The 16,875-nt window shown below is 37.1% G+C and overlaps 1 protein-coding gene across 1 annotated transcript in view; it reads left to right on the top strand.

Annotated features, from left to right (window-relative positions):
* The window catches only part of kcnh3 (potassium voltage-gated channel, subfamily H (eag-related), member 3), a 267,497-nt gene that overhangs the window by 93,235 nt on the left and 157,387 nt on the right, over nucleotides 1-16,875 (top strand). The gene's annotated exons all lie outside the window — the stretch shown is intronic.

The raw sequence follows: 16,875 nt of genomic DNA, 5'->3' as shown, positions 1-16,875 counted from the left end.
TTGCCATCACCCTTTTTTTCCACCTCTGTCACCCACAAGTCCCCCCCCCCCCTCATTTCCTAACAGTGTCGCACTCATCTGCATCCGTCCTGAATCCAACATCCAAATCGCTATTAGATTCCAGCGGTGCATGCATCCAAGGGATGGTTATTGTTATCTCTCAATCATCTATCTCATCCGTCATGATTAAACAGTTGCTACATACTGGGGGTTGTTGTTTACATTGTGTGTACGGTAAATAACCATCGTCAAATGCTTTACACAAAGGTTTGATGTTTATCTCAATCGTCGGGCGCCGCACTATTTGATTAAATTCTTGGGGGTAACGATTACAGGCTACTATTAGCATTAGCGATTATACATGGCCATTTCAACACCTCCAAATTTGGTTAAAAAATTAAAGATGAATGTTACAATCCAACAGCTGTTGTGTAATAAGCATATGACTTCCAGTATACACACTTTGTAGGGCGCAACATAACACATTCAGCTTCCTGGGAAAAGCTAGTTCTGAGTTAGACAACACACCATAGATACAGCACTGCCATCTAATGTCTTGGAAGTGCAACTGCATTGAGACTCATGTAATGTAAACACGATCTAACAACTGGACAGCACAGTTATTATCATAATCATCTCATTTTTAAATGTTACTTTATAAAAACAAAATGTTATAATCAAACAATTAACATTTAATAAAACATACACTGTTGAGTACCAGTAGTGATTCATCGGTACTGGAAATTGGTACTGAATCTGATTCAGAATCAATTCTCGATTTAAACGGATTCCCGATTCAAAATCGGTACTTTATTTTTAATAACATTGGGTGCCAGTTGTATATTAACTGCATTCCTCCGTGAAATAAACAACAAGCAGCTCTGATAAATGTTTATATTACTTAAAAGAAAACAGGTTCTGTTGAACAAAATCCTACCCAAACATTTAAGAAAGTCAAATACAAATCCCCATGGGTTCCTCACTTTTTTGACCCCGAGGCTGAACTTTTTTACTACACAGGGGCCCGGGGCCCACTCAGATATTAGTACTGAATTAGTAAGCTTACTCTCGATTTTAATGGTATTCAATAATCATAGCTAACTCACTTACAGTTGGACAAGATAAACCTTGTCAAATGATATGAAAAGCAAGTGTTAATCACAAAGATTATTATCAAGGGTTAGGTCAGGCTGATTACACATCAAATATTAATCAAACTGATGAAAAATAAATGTACATGCAAATATGCAGCGCTAAAAAAAATTCAAAAAAAGTTCATGACAAATAATAATATATGTATAATATATGTTTCCTAAATAAACTGTCCATAAAATTAAAGTGCAAATAAAAAACCCACTTTAGTCATATTTTTTGCACTTGAGAAATTTCTCTATGATTTTAGCTGAAGACTTCTTCTGTTTGATTGAGTATGTCATTACTGCCACAAGTGGTGGAAATGCGTATTACAACTGAGTCCCACCGCGGCCCATACGAACCCCAGCTGACAAAACAGATCATTTTTGGCGGCCCAAAAAATATTAGGAAACACTATTTTAGTATATACACTTTCCAAGGGTGTCAAACATACGGCCCGAGGGCCAGACCAGGCCCGCGAACCGGTTTTATCCGGCCCGCGGGATGAATATGCTAAGTATAAAAATGTACCTGAAATTTTGGAATGAAACAACTGCTGTTCTAAATGTGTCCACTGGATGTCGCAATAGCAGTTCTTTGTATCTTTGTAGATGATGCTACATATGTACAAAATAAACCACATGTTAGTACATCAGTTGAGGAAAATGATCAAACTACATAAATAACGTACTGTAATTTGATTTTGATATAATTTTTTTATTTTGATGGATTGAAAATTAATACCAATGAGTTGACTGATGAACATTATCGCATAATTTATTCCGAAAATATAAAAAACGACAAATATAGATAGAATACTATTAAATGTATATATAAAAAAAAACATTATGATTTGTACAATTTCTAAATGTGCTTGTTCTATTTTTAAACAATCTGAAGTTGTCTTTATTTTGAAGTTATCGTGCCAGGATTTTACCAGTCCGGCCCACTTGGGAGTAGATTTTTCTCCATGTGGGCCCCGATCTAAAATAAGTTTGACACCCCTGCTCTAGAGTGTTTATTAATAGCTAGCGAGAAGGTATATTTTAGACGTGACCGATTGTAAACAGTATATTACCTGAGGGGGCGTGGCTACAGGATACAGGTGCCAAATGGGAAACGTTTCCTGAGTTCTTTGCATGCATGTTATAGAATTTTAAGCTACATTTTCAATGATAATAATGTTAGTAAATTATCTACTAAAAAAATCTGTGGTACATTACGTGGGACATGTAAGTGCAGTGTTTCCCACACATTCATTTATTTGTGGCGGCCCGCCACGAAAGAATTATGTCCGCCACAAATAAAAAAAATTTAAAATAAATAAATAAATAAATTTAAAAAAAATATATATATATATATATTTTTTTTTTTTTTTTTTGTGTTGTCCAGCTTCTCAGGCAAATCATATAGTAGATGTAGGCTGTTCAGATTTACTTTACAAAAGAGAAGTGTAGGATACTTCTCTTGTTGCCTTATTTGTATTTGACCACTACTGTTTTCTGTTTATTTGTTACTGACTGTGGCAGGACACCTCTGCCTCTGTTTCACTTTATGATGCTGGTAAATAATATGGTTGTAGTAGTAGGCTAAAGTTAAATTATTTAGTATGCACTAATTAAAGGGGCAGAGCTTTAAAACACATTTTAGCTTTTATATTTTATAAGATATATTTTTTGTAAGAACCACAATTAATTAATATATTTCAGTGAATAACTTATTGTTCAAATCTGTATATAAATATGTACGTAAAGTGTTGTAATTATATTATAAAATGGATGGATGGATGGATGGATGGACGTTTAAAACAAAACTGTTATTATTCATTAGTAAGTATAAATTTTTTTAGCCTTTTTAGAGAAAATCATATCATTGTAGTAAATTATGCAACTTACTCGATGATGTCATGGTGACCACGCCCATAGCCACGCCCACATCTCCACAGGTATCTTAATCCAACTTTTTTTATTGGCATTTTCAAATACAGAAAAAAGTGCAAGTCGAAACAGTACAATTTTAAAGTCAGAAAATTCTTCACACCCTTTCCCTTAAAACCCAAATCCCCACCCACCCTCCCACCCCACTCAGGTCACACCTGGTATCTTGGCAGTTTATGGGAAACACTGAAGTGTCAAAAAGACAGCCAAAAGAGGTTGGTAGATGAGAATAAATGTAAAAGTAAAATATAGTGTAGAAATGCACCCATATGCAGGAAATGTAGTCTTGATTTTCAGAATGTTCTTTTGGGGTTTGCGTGGCAGCACTTTGTGCTGAATCAGCACCGAATTTCTATCAGCACTGCTGTTAGAAATGTGCCTCTTTTTTTCTTACATGCCTGAAAACTTGAGCAGGCACTTTGGACACCCCCTGGTTTAAAGCGTTTAAGAATGTGCTCCTGAATGTGGCATCTCAGCAGTACTGATGGTTCACCTCCATAAATGTGCTTGTTGGGATATGTCGCAAATAATATATGATATGTAGGGGTGTAACGGTACACAAAAATGTTGGTTCGGTACGTACCTCGGTTTAGAGGTCACGGTTCGGTTCATTTTCGGTACAGTAAGAAAACAACAAAATATACATTTTTGGGGTTATTTATTTACCAAATTTGTAAACAATGGCTTTATCCTTTTAACATTGGGAACACTATAATAATTCTGCCCGCGTTAATCAACATTAAACTTCCTCAAGTTGTTGCTCAGATTAAATACAATGACAAAACTTTTCTTCTACATATAAAAAGTGCAACTTTAAACACTTTCAAGTCAACTCATCATGCTTAATTTATTACAGCATTTGGGAAGCCTGTAGTTGATTTTTATTATGTAAATGTTATATTGTTATCAACATGTGATAGCAGGGACCCTGCCATTCAAAACTAGGCTGCTGCATTACTAATGATTAATGTAACTATAGCTGAAAAAATAGTACAATAGCAATAGGAGGGACTATACATCCCTGAACACCATGGAGTTCATGTAGGCTTAATGATGCACTTACATTATTATATCAACTATCAGAGACAGAAACTCTTCATTTAACATATTGTCCTTTTTTGCTGCTTCAACACAGCTCAATCAACACAGAAAAGGGTCAAGTGAAATAACAGACAGACAGGGCTTTGCTGTCCGTAACACACACATACACACACCACAAAATGAGCTAACGTTACGCTAAAAGCGAATTAGCCTTCACCTCAAGCCAGGACTGCGAGCGAGCTGAAGCTGCCGTTTATATTTCTAGAAGGTCAACGGGCTCATAGTGATGTTACTAGTAGTTGACTGGGAGGTGTTTATTATCATTTGGGGAGAGTCCGCGGCCTGATGCTTACCTGCTAAACGCTAAGCACTGACTACATGCGCCCTGAATACGCACTGCTGATTGGCTGTTACCGCTCTGTTTGTAACCAATCAGATGGTTGTGTGGGTGGGACAATGCTGAGTCCTGACAGAGACAGAGGCAGAAGGAAGCAGAGGCGGCTACTTAATATGTTCGTGTGGAAACTCATTCGGTAAACCTCCGAACCGAACCGGAACCCCCGTACCGAAACGGTTCAATACAAATACACGTACCGTTACACCCCTAATGATATGTCTTCAGAAAAATGCAGACAAGGCAAAAATTCACATATTTTTGTCACGCTTACCAGATTTTCTAAAACAATCTTGGTAGTAGTACTAGTAATAATAGTAGCATCCGCTTCCATTTTCACACTTGAGCAAACAGTTGAAGGAAAACCACCAGCAGGCATCCCAAATTACGCTGCTGTTGTCTTGGAAAAGAATGGCTATTTTACAATGGGAGGTTGTGAGGGAGCAAGCGGGGGATTGTTTCCATTGCACGCCCGGTTGAAGCATTTAATGCCTCAGGAAATGTATACACACCGATCACTTCCACTCCCTTTGGAAAGAAGAGGTCAAATTACCGCCCCGCCTCTCAGCCCCCTGAAAGCCCTGGTGCAAGGAGTTCATTGTGTCAGCAGAATCGTTAAGAAAGAATGGACAAATCATAAAGTGTGCGGGGGAAGCGCTGCTCTTTTGGTTTTCAGTGGTCTTCAGAAGAAATCGAGAGAACCCGGTGTCTGAGTCAGAGACATGTACTTACCCTGGACACTAGGGGTGTAACGGTACGTGTATTTGTATTGAACCGTTTCGGTTCGGGGAATTCGGTTCGGTTCGGAGGTGTACCGAACAAGTTTCCACACGAACATATTAAGTAGCCGCCTCCAATTCCTTCTGCCTCTGTCTCTGTCAGTCCTCTACACAACACCCAGCATTGTCCCGCCCACACAACCATCTGATTGGTTACAAACAGAGCGGTAACAGCCAATCTGCAGTGCGTATTCAGAGCGGTAACAGCCAATCAGCAGTGCGTATTCAGAGCGGTAACAGCCAATCAGCAGTGCGTATTCAGAGCGCATGTAGTCAGTGCTTAGCATTTAGCAGGTAAGCATCAGGCAGCGGACTCTCCCCAAATGATAATAAACACCTCCCAGTCAACTACTAGTAACATCACTATGAGCCCGTTGACCTTCTAGAAATATAAAAGGCAGCTCAGCTCGCTCGCAGTCCTGGCTTGAGGTGAAGGCTAATTCGCTTTTAGCGTAACGCTAGCTCATTTTGCAGTGTGTGTGCGTGTGTGTGTGTGTTACGGACAGCAAAGCCCTGTCTGTCTGTTATTTCACTTGACCTTTTTCTGTGTTGATTGAGCTGTGTTGAAGCAGCCAAAAAGGACATTATGTTAAATGAAGAGTTTCTGTCTCTGATAGTTGATATAATAATGTAAGTGCATCATTAAGCCTACATGAACTCCATGGTGTTCAGGGATGAATAGTCTCTCCTATTGCTATTGTACCATTTTTTCAGCTATAGTTACATTAATCATTAGTAATACAGCAGCCTAGTTTTGAATGGCAGGGTCCCTGCTATCACATGTTGATAAAAATATAACATTTACATAATAAAAATCAACTACAGGCTTCCCAATGCTGTAATAAATTAAGCGTGATGAGTTGACTTGAAACTGTTTAATGTTGCACTTTTTATATGTAGAAGAAAAGTTTTGTCATTTTATTTGATCTGAGCAACAACTTGAGGCAGTTTAATGTTGATTAACGCGGGCAGAATTATTATAGTGTTCCCAATGTTAAAAGGATAAAGCCATTGTTTACAAATTTGGTAAATAAATAACCAAAAAACTTATATTTTGTTGTTTTCTTACTGTACCAAAAATGAACCGAATCGTGACCTCTAAACCGAGGTACGTACCGAACCGAAATTTTTGTGTACCGTTACACCCCTACTGAACACAGATGTAGGCAAAGTCTTAGTTTTTAGTGCTGCATTTGACACAGTTAACCATGCTATCTTATGACTAAGGTTAGTGAACTTGGTGTTCTGCTCTTAATTAATGGTTGGGGACCACTGCGATAGAACACCGTTGGGATGAATTAGAACTGAGACTGAGATCCAGGCCTTCTTGACCAACATCAGTGTGTGACCTCACCAATGCGCTTTTGGTACAAACACACTCCGCAACCTTGTGGACAGCCTTTCCAGAAGAGTTAAAGCTGTAATAGCTGCAAAACATATTGAACCCTATGGGTTAGGAATGGGATGGCACTTCAAGTTCATATGTGAGTCAAGCATACTTGCCAACCTTGAGACCTCCGATGCCTGGAGGTGGGCGGTGGGGGTGGGGGTGGGGGGCGTGGTTGGGGGCGTAGTTGGGGGCGTGATTAATAGGGGAGTATATTTACAGCTAGAATTCACCAACTCAAGTAGTTCATATATATATATATATATGTGTATGAAATACTTGACTTTCAGTGAATTCTAGCTATATATATTTTTTATCTTATTTTTTTTATTTTTTTTATTTTGTATTTTATTATACATATATATATATTTTTTTTAATTTTATTTTATTATACATATAAATAAAATAAATACTTGAATTTCAGTGTTCCGGAGGCTATCCAGTAGATGGCAGTATTGTCCTGTTTAACTTCTCCGTTCACGACTGAGTATATCATTTCGGCCACCGTGTTCAATGGAGAAGTCTGTTCTACAAAATGTACAGGCAACATGATTACATACCCCTGGTTGGGGGCGTGATTAATAGGGGAGTATATTTACAGCTAGAATTCACCAACTCAAGTATTTCATATATATATATATATGTGTATGAAATACTTGACTTTCAGTGAATTCTAGCTATATATATATATATATATATATATATATATATATATATATATATATATATATATATATATATATATATATATATATATATATATATATATATATATATATATATATATATATATATATATATATATATATATATATATATATATATATACACTACCGGGGGTCACCCAAACAAATTTGTGGAATAGCCTTCATTTCTAAGAACAAGAATAGACTGTCGAGTTTCAGATGAAAGTTCTCTTTTTCTGGCCATTTTGAGCGTTTAATTGACCCTACAAATGTGATGCTCCAGAAACTCAATCTGCTCAAAGGAAGGTCAGTTTTGTAGCTTCTGTAACGAGCTCAACTGTTTTCAGATGTGTGAACATGATTGCACAAGGGTTTTCTAATCATCAATTAGCCTTCTGAGCCAATGAGCAAACACATTGTACCATTAGAACACTGGAGTGATAGTTGCTGGAAATGGGCCTCTATACACCTATGTAGATATTGCACCAAAAACCAGACATTTGCAGCTAGAATAGTCATTTACCACATTAGTAATGTATAGAGTGTATTTCTTTAAAGTTAAGACTAGTTTAAAGTTATCTTCATTGAAAAGTACAGTGCTTTTCCTTCAAAAATAAGGACATTTCAATGTGACCCCAAACTTTTGAACGCTAGTGTATATATGTATATATATATATATATATATATATATATATATATATATATATATATATATATATATATATATATATATATATATATATATATATATATATATATATATATATATATATATATATATATATATATATATATATATATATATATATATATATATATATATATATATATATATATATTTATTTTATTATACATATAAATAAAATAAATACTTGAATTTCAGTGTTCCGGAGGCTATCCAGTAGATGGCAGTATTGTCCTGTTTAACTTTTTCGTTCATGACTGAGTATATCATTTCGGCCACCGTGTTTAATGGAGAAGTCTGTTCTACAAAATGTACAGGCAACATAATTACATACCCCTTCGCCTTCGAACTGTCCTGGATGAACTGAAATTCTTGTTTCCATTCGTTTTGGAACTCGCGAGCGTGTTTCTTCATCTTGCTCGTCGACGGCGTCGCCATGTCTGTAACTTCCTCGTTCTTCTGCTTCGTCTCCTCGTTGTGTGCGCAGTTGTGCACACTACTCTCTAAAAGCCCTAGATGTTATGACGTCATTGGGCAGGCAAGCTGTTTATATTGTGGGAAAGCGGACGTGAGAACAGGCTGTCCCCACTCAGGTGCGCATTGAGCTGGAGGGGGCGTGGCCTCCAGCTCCGGCTGAATACCGGGAGTTTGTCGGGAGAACATTTCTGCCGGGAGGTTGTCGGGAGAGGCTCTGAATACCGAAGCCAGCTTTTTTTCCCCATCATGAAGTCAAAAGCGAGTGTTTCAGCACCAGTGAGGGAAATGATCGATTTTTCTCCCATTTGGTGCTCATCAACACGCTGGAAGGACACACGATACTGCTCGAAGCGCCTGCGAGTACCGGATCAGGCCATAATAGCTACTACAGTCCGACAAGTGGCGCTGCCTGAGTGAGGCCGTCCACCCGGTGCGACTCTAACCACGCAGTGGCAGCCCGACTCACTGAGAGAATAATGGGCATGTCGCAACCTTGCTGAGACAACATGATGGATCCCGCTGAGACAACATGATGGATCCCGCGTGAATGATGAGGAGGGTCATTTCCATAATGTCCTGCAATGTGCTTCATCACCGCCGCACGTACGCAGGCTTGACACACGGGATGTGAGGTGTTCAATTACAGCGCCATGCAGGCTTCATGCTTCACTGCCTCCCCGTCGGCTGCAGGAAGAAGCCGCGGCGACGTCCGCAGAGCTTGATCAGTGACAGCTTTCGACGAAAGCAGGGGCGTCCGGCTGGCAAACCCCCCGAGGCCAAATTTGACAACTAGCATTTGTTGCAGTTGATTTGTAAAAAAAAAGCTGAGCCCTGCTGTCATATGGAGGTTATCGTACTAGCATTTTTACAGTAGGTCCTTGACAACTGCAAAGCACTCCTGTCCGATAGAGCAGTGGTCCCCAACCTTTTTGTAACTGCGGACCGGTCAACGCTCGAAAATTTGTCCCACGGACCATAAAAAAATACAATCATGTGTGCTTACGGACTGTATCCCTTGCAGACTGTATTGATCTATATTGATATATAATGTAGGAACCAGAATATTAATAACAGAAAAAAACAACCCTTTTGTGTGAATGAGTGTAAATGTGTTTTTTGTGTTGATTTATTTTAAAAAAAAATTAAAAAAATATTTTTTTCTTTTCTTGTGCGGACCGGTGGTTGGGGACCACTGCTCTTCATGACAGGAGTATTCTGATGGCTGTTTTAGGTGCCTACTGCAAAAACTCTTGTCAAAGATACTCTACGTCAGGGGTCCCCAAATTACGGCCCGCGGGCCGGATCCGGCCCACCAGCGTCCAAAATCCGGGATTTAAAAAAAAATTTTTTTTTAAAGTTTTTTATTATTTGTTTTTAAATCTGTTCTTCCTAATCCATTTTCTACCGTTTGTTACTCTCGGTGTCTCCTAGCCGCCCAGGAAAATCATATGGTCTCAAAATGGGTATATATATATATATATATATATATATATATATATATATATACATATATATATATATATATATATATATATATATATATATATATATATATATATATATATATATATATATATATATATATATATATATATATATATATATATATATATATATATATACACACACATATACAGTATATACACACATATATATATATACATATATATATATATATATATATATATATATATATATATATATATACAAACATACATACATATGTATATATATATATATATATATATATATATATATATATATATATATATATATATATATATATATATATATATATATATATATATATATATATATATATATATATATATATATGTACACTACCGTTCAAAAGTTTGGGGTCACATTGAAATGTCCTTATTTTTGAAGGAAAAGCACTGTACTTTTCAATGAAGATAACTTTAAACTAGTCTTAACTTTAAAGAAATACACTCTATACATTGCTAATGTGGTAAATGACTATTCTAGCTGCAAATGTCTGGTTTTTGGTGCAATATCTACATAGGTGTATAGAGGCCCATTTCCAGCAACTATCACTCCAGTGTTCTAATGGTACAATGTGTTTGCTCATTGGCTCAGAAGGCTAATTGATGATTAGAAAACCCTTGTGCAATCATGTTCACACATCTGAAAACAGTTTAGCTCGTTACAGAAGCTACAAAACTGACCTTCCTTTGAGCAGATTGAGTTTCTGGAGCATCACATTTGTGGGGTCAATTAAACGCTCAAAATGGCCAGAAAAAGAGAACTTTCATCTGAAACGCGACAGTCTATTCTTGTTCTTAGAAATGAAGGCTATTCCACAAAATTGTTTGGGTGACCCCAAACTTTTGAACGGTAGTATATATATATATATATATATATATATATATATATATATATATATATATATATATATATATATATATATATATATATATATATATATATATATATATATATATATATATATATATATATATATATATATATATATATATATATATATATATATATATATATATATATATATATATATATATATATTAGGGCTGCAACTAACGATTAATTTGATAATCGATTAATCTGTCGATTATTACTTCGATTAATCGATTAATAATCGGATAAAAGAGACAAACTACATTTCTATGCTATCCAGTATTTTATTGAAAAAAAACAGCATACTGGCACCATACTTATTTTGATTATTGTTTCTCAGCTATTTGTACATGTTGCAGTTCATAAATAAAGGTTTTTTAAAAAAAATAAAAATAAAAATAATAATAAAAAAAAATAAAATAAAATAAAAAACTCTGCGCATGCGCATTGCATAGATCCAACGAATCGATGACTAAATTAATCGGCAACTATTTTAATAATCAATTTTAATCGATTTAATCGATTAGTTGTTGCAGCCTTAATATATATATATATATATATATATATATATATATATATATATATATATATATATATATATATATATATATATATATATATATATATATATATATATATATATATATATATGTGTGTGTGTGTGTGTGTGTGTGTGTGTGTGTGTGTGTGTGTGTGTGTGTGTGTGTGTATATGATCTCAGTAAGATATTACAGCTTGTTGCTGAGATTTGATGACCTTTTTTGAGTAAAACATGCTTGAAACTAGAATATCAACTGTTGCAAAGCTGTGTCATCAACACTCAGAAGTATAAAACTACTTTTTTAAAGTAATAATTTCTTATTTCAAGCATGAAAAAAAAATCATGACTTTGACACAATTAAAACAGATGACAGCCAAATGGACTTTGCTGTTTTATTTTCAATGAAACAATAGAAAACACGTACTCATATAGTAGTACACTTGTTATTAGTGAGAATATACTTATTTTAAGGTATTTTTGGGTTCATTGAGGTTAGCAAATTTGACTTGTTTTGGAAAGTCTTGACAAGCCAAATTTTCTTGTTCTATTGGCAGATAATTTTGCTTAGTTCAAATAAAATAACCCTAATTTAAAAAAAATATTTTCTTGTTTTTGAACACTGCAGTGCATGAAGCGAACAATCGCATGAAAACGAGCATGAATCTGTGGCATGAAACGAGCATGAAACAATCAATACAGAGCAATGTTGCCAGGACGACTAACTGGCAAAACAGGCTTAAATAATAGTCTCCGATTAGAGCAGGTGCGCGATCCGAACACATGAGGCAGGTGAAACTAATGAGTCGTCATGGAAACTAAAACAAACAAAGGTGCCCAAAAACAGGAACTAGCGGAGTCCAAAACTAACAGAACGTAACTAAACAAAACATGATCTGGACCACGGATCATGACAATACGTTTATTAACATGAAAGGAAACAGCACACTGGTCTTTACAGTGAAGTCAAGTGCGACACACGCTTCATCATATTCTGGTACGGCAAAAAAAAAAGAATGTTCCCAGGGGTCACCCGCGCCGCCCCCTGGCATTGCACCCATACCCAATGATCCCTCTAATTTTTCATGTGTGTGAGCAAAGGCAAAAAGTCCCTGAGCATTCAGTGGAGCCCATGTGAGCAACATCAGACGTGCACACTGTGGCTACACCAGCAGCACACCTGTCCAGGCCCGGCCCTAACCAATCTGGCGCCCTAGGCAAGATTTTAGGTGGCGCCCCCCCACATCGGCAGTGAAGTGTATATACTCACAAAAAACCGAATAGCTTTGTCTTTGACCTTTTTTTTTACTTAAAGAAAGCAAATTAACAATCAGAATAGTTAACAAGATAAAAAAAAAAAAGAATAAATAAATGAATACAAAAAATTAAAAATGAATATCTAACAATCAATTTATTGTCATCATTACAGTGAAATGCTGAATAGCAGAATGCAAAGTAACAGTATAAAATATTATATGAGAATGTTATGTTATGATTATCTTTAACCGAATCACAGCAGTGCTCAAATTAAAAAACAGCATTCCCTCTCATGTAATATTGCTTAATTAACATTAATGATGTGCACTTTAACAACTAGGCTTACAACTATACCTAATATATAAAGGGGTGGAAAAGTGACTATTACCTGCAGGGCAAACATTAGCTAACCAGAAGGCAATAACAATGTAAACAAAAAACACCTGCTTAAAAGATCTAATACAAATGTCTCTGAGGAATGTAAGGTGGGAGTACTGTAATTACCTAACGTTACATTATTATTTTCCATAAAAATTTAGCCCCCTCCACAATGTTAACCCGACGTTAAAACAGAACTAGCTATTTATTGATTAGCAATTGCCGAATCATGTAACATTAGCTTAATGCTAAAAAGCCAGTTTACTATCACATTCTGTAACAGACAAATAATTTCATGTAGGCTAACGTTACCTACCTGCTACCTCTGTCTTTTTCTCGTTTCTCCTCCTCTTCTTTTCTATTTTTTCTTCCCTGGGCACCTGACTGTTTTGGCCGTTTTGACATCTTGTGTTGTTTTTTTGATGAGGTGACGTCCAAAAAGAGTCATGATACGGGAAGGGAGGTGGGGGCGTAATGTTGTAACAAATAATATTTCTATTAAATAGGCTTTACTTTGCATTTTAATTAACGTGGGATTATTTTTTGTATTTAGAAATAATAGTACCAACTTTTTTTTTTTTTTTTTTTTCCTCCAACATTTGTGGCACTGGCGTGGCGCCCCCTGATGGACGGCGCCCTTAGCATTTGCCTATACGGCCTATGCCACGGGCCGGCCCTGCACCTGTCCCAAACCTGACTAAATAACAACTTCAATCTCCATCCATCCATCCATTTTCTACCGCTTGTCCCTTTCGGGGTCGCTGGAGCCTATCTCAGCTGCATTGGGGCGGAAGGCGGGGTACACCCTGGACAAGTCCCCTCCTCATCGTAGGGCCAACACAGATAGACAGACAACATTCTCTTATTATTATAATCAAATGACAGCAATCATTTCCATTTCTAATATAAGTGTTTAGGCCCACTTACAATGACAATAACAACAAATATGTCAGGGTTGTCACTGACAGTTCAGGTATGTTTTGGTTTTTCCTGTCTTTGTTTCCTGTCAGCGCTCTTATTTTGGTTATTTCCTGATTATCTCCCTGAGTGCTTTGTCCCCTCAGCTGTGGCTGATTGGCACCTGGCCACACCTGGTGTCAATCAGCCAGCTGCTATTTGAACCTGCCTTCCTCTCCAGTCAGGGCTGGATTATTGTCACTACTACCTGTCATAATACTTGTCGTTGTAGCTCTGTCTACTTTTGTTCACTCTGCTCATGTCATAGTTCCTTCGTGTCACAGTAAGTGTTTTTGTTTCTTGTCGACAGTTAGCCTTTGTGCTATTTTAGTTCATAGCCAAGTTTGTTCTCCTTTTGTTTGTTTTTTGCTACAGTGTTAAATTAAATCATGTTTTCCTGGACAATGCCTGCCGCCATCTCTGCATCTTGGGGTTCGTCAACAACTCATTGTGACAGAATAATCCCGCCCTGACTGGAGAGGAAGGCAGGTTCAATTAGCAGCTGGCTGATTGACACCAGGTGTGGCCAGGTGCCAATCAGCCACAGCTGAGGGGACAAAGCACTCAGGGAGATAATCGGGAAATAGCCAAAATAAGAGCGCTGACAGGAAACAAAGACAGGAAAAACCAAAACATAACTGAACTGTCAGTGACAAACCTGACAAAATATTGTTTTTCATGAACTGTGTACTTGTATTGTTTGTCTGGGTGGAGGTCCTGCTTTGGAAATAATGTGTACCCCTTTCAGACATTGCATTTTGTTCCCATTAAAACATTCACATGTTGCACAATGAGATGTAAGCAGGGGATCATGTATACATTCCTGCAACTTCCTGTTTGTAAAAAATATATTTTTATTAGTATTTATTTAATATACTAACAGCATTTCATGATTAATATTTATAAATGAAGATTCCTAATAAATGACACTAGAATAAGCACACATTTGATTGGTAAATCATAGTGTAACGACCTGGAATGACACTTTATGTGTGGTGTTGGAGTTGTCCGACTTTTTGTGTGGCTGTAAACGCATCACTGGCTAAGTGCCACATGTGCATGTGTTGGCGCAAGTGAGAAAGAGCGAGCGGCTGCTGTCGATATAACAAAGTTGCTTTTGGTCTGGTTTGTACTGCAGAAAATGACCACTTTTGCTAGATATTTTTTTTTACTAATGTTTTGGTGATGTGTTTATGGCCGACAATGAAGAGTTTTGCTCAGTAAAGTGATGGATGGAATTCATGTCCTCAAAGACGTTACAATATTTGAACAATGATGACGAAAACTGTTTTCTCTGTCGTGTCCGCGTGTCGAAAATTGTTACGCGCTTATTTTTTTCATTTGATTTTGTGCGTGGCATAGATTTGCCGTGCGCAGAGGACGCTTGAGCAGTGCGCAATTGCACAGGCGCGCACCTTAGACGGAACGTTGCCCGTAACCCCACGCCCCCCGCTCTACTATGAGAAGGACTCCTTTAATCACACGTGCAGACCATCAAAACATGGCGTAACGTTTGCATTGGTGCACCAGTGGTGTGTGGAAGATGTTGCTGATGCAAACCCGACACCAGCAGAAAATGAGCCAATGAGACAGAGAGTCACGCAGGGAAAATAGAGGAGGATGACAGAAAGGGATGTTTTCTGTCGCGTCTGCGGCACATGCGGTTGGTTCGGTTCTGTTGTGCACTGAATGTAAGCCCCCAGTTCAAAAGAGATGTTTTAGCCCTATTTTCACTTCCATTTCAGTAATTTGCTCTTGTATTGAAAACCATTTCCCTCATTACGTCTCACTCTTCCTTCTTTTCAGTATCTTTCATTGATGTTTTCAAAGGCATTCTACCAGCGCTCCGTAATAATCTCTCCATGCAGATTCTTCTCACATTCCTCTCTCTTCTGCTGCTCTCCTTCATGCCGTCCTGCCTCTGGTTTCATTTCCTCGTCTGAACCCTTCCACTTGCCAGACTCCCTCCTCTTTAGCCTTCTAATTGAATTAGCCGCGGTGCATTGATCCGGCCGCTCGCCTGCGTAAAACCCCTAACCCTTTCGCTCTGGCCCATCTGCCTGTTGCAGTCCTACTTTGCCCTTCATCAGTCCCTCAGTGGAGTTGACTTAGTGCAGACTCTGGCTACAGAAGGAAGTCAAGGAAGAAGGTCGGCGGGGCTCAGGTGCTGCAACTTGAGGGTTCCAGGTTGGATTCCAGCTTCCGCCGTCCCAGTCAAAGCCGTTGTGTCCTTGAGCAAGACACTCCACACGGCAAAAACTGAAACCTAAGTAAGAGGAAATATCTCAAATAAGGGTGATTTTTGCTTATTTTCTGTCTGATAAGATAATTCTTCTCACTGAGCAGATTTTATGTTAGAGTGTTTTACTTGTTTTAAGGGTTTTGGTCCTAAATGATCTCAGTAAGATATTACAGCTTGTTGCTGAGATTTGATGAGCTATATTGAGTAAAACATGCTTGAAACTAGAATATCAACTGTTGCAAAGCTGTGTCATCAACACTCATGAATATAAAACTACTTTTTCAAAGTAATCATTTCTTATTTCAAGCATGAAACAAAAAAATCATGATGCAATGCATATCATTATGTCAAGATAATGGCACTAGCATTTACTTAATTTAAGAATATTTTTCAACACTTTTTTTTTCTACCAAGAAAAGTGCACTTGTTATTATTAGTGAGAATATACTTATTTTAAGGTATTTTTGGGTTCATTGAAGTTAGCTAATTTTACTTGTTTTGGAAAGTCTTGACAAGCCAAATGTTCTTGTTCTATTGGCAGATAATTTTGCTTAGTTCAAGTAAAATACCCCTCATTTTTGGTTTTTTTCTTTCTTGTTTTTGA

This window comes from Entelurus aequoreus, linkage group LG10 (genome assembly GCF_033978785.1).
Source record: "Entelurus aequoreus isolate RoL-2023_Sb linkage group LG10, RoL_Eaeq_v1.1, whole genome shotgun sequence".
Taxonomy (NCBI): Eukaryota; Metazoa; Chordata; class Actinopteri; order Syngnathiformes; family Syngnathidae; genus Entelurus; species Entelurus aequoreus.
This window is presented reverse-complemented; position numbering and strand designations above follow the sequence as displayed.